Source organism: Octodon degus, unplaced genomic scaffold (genome assembly GCF_000260255.1).
Source record: "Octodon degus isolate 3935 unplaced genomic scaffold, OctDeg1.0 scaffold00020, whole genome shotgun sequence".
In the NCBI taxonomy this organism is placed as follows: domain Eukaryota; kingdom Metazoa; phylum Chordata; class Mammalia; order Rodentia; family Octodontidae; genus Octodon; species Octodon degus.
In genome coordinates this window covers 469,042-469,816 of record NW_004524596.1, presented here as the reverse complement: position 1 = coordinate 469,816, position 775 = coordinate 469,042, and the positions used below count along the sequence as shown (strand labels likewise).

Sequence of the window (775 nt, the reverse complement as noted above, 5' to 3'; positions counted from 1 at the left end):
TAGTCCACTGAGCTATCTGGCTGGCCCACCACCCCTTCTTGAAAAAAAAATCATACATAATTGATGGAATTCCTTTGAGCCCTCATAAAAGTAGAAGGATTTTTTTTTTTGGGGGGGTGGCTGCCTCAGGCTGCCTTAAGGGTGGGTCTGGCAAGGCATGTGGAGCTGGGGATTGAACCGAGGTCCCCTGTGCCTGACTGCACCTGTGCCCGAGCAGGCACTTAAACAACTGAGCTAACCCGTAAGCCCTGAAACCTCAAAAAAGTAAAATGCCTCTTTTCGTCCGCAGAGAGCTGCCTGCTTCACATTTTAAGCAACCTACTGGGCTCCGTACTTCTTTCCTGTGATAAACTTTCACTGTAGTCATACTGGTCTGTGTATAACTTCTGTCTTACGGAAGTAAGTACTCGCCTCCCAGTGCCAGTGCCACTGTGATTAACAAAAGCCACACACATGAGTGAATTTCTAGCTCTGTGTCTCAGGCCCCAGTTCTTCTCCACTACTTACCTTTCCTTTCTGCACTGGTAGTACGTATGTCCCAACCACTCTTACTGTGACTGCAATAATAATAATAATAAAAAAAAGGTCTTTCAGCATTTCCTCTTTTTGCACCCTCCCCACTAAGCAAATAAGAGCGGCCTCAGATCTACAGGAGCAACAAGCCTTCCTGGGAAGTGGAACACGGGTGAAAAAAAAGTTGAAAACACACTTTGGTTCTCCAAGAAGCAGTAGCAACTGGACAGCTCAGTCAGGTACTGTGTGTGTGTGTGTGTGT

At 46.6% G+C, this 775-nt stretch overlaps 1 protein-coding gene across 1 annotated transcript in view; it reads left to right on the top strand.

Annotated features, from left to right (window-relative positions):
- Positions 1 to 671: 671 nt before the first annotated feature.
- The window catches only part of Nlrc4 (NLR family CARD domain containing 4), a 53,763-nt gene continuing 53,659 nt past the window's right edge, over positions 672 to 775 (top strand). The window contains exon 1 of the mRNA XM_023711258.1: positions 672 to 752. The gene's annotated coding sequence lies outside the window, so the exon portion shown is untranslated. The remainder of the gene's footprint in view (positions 753 to 775) is intronic.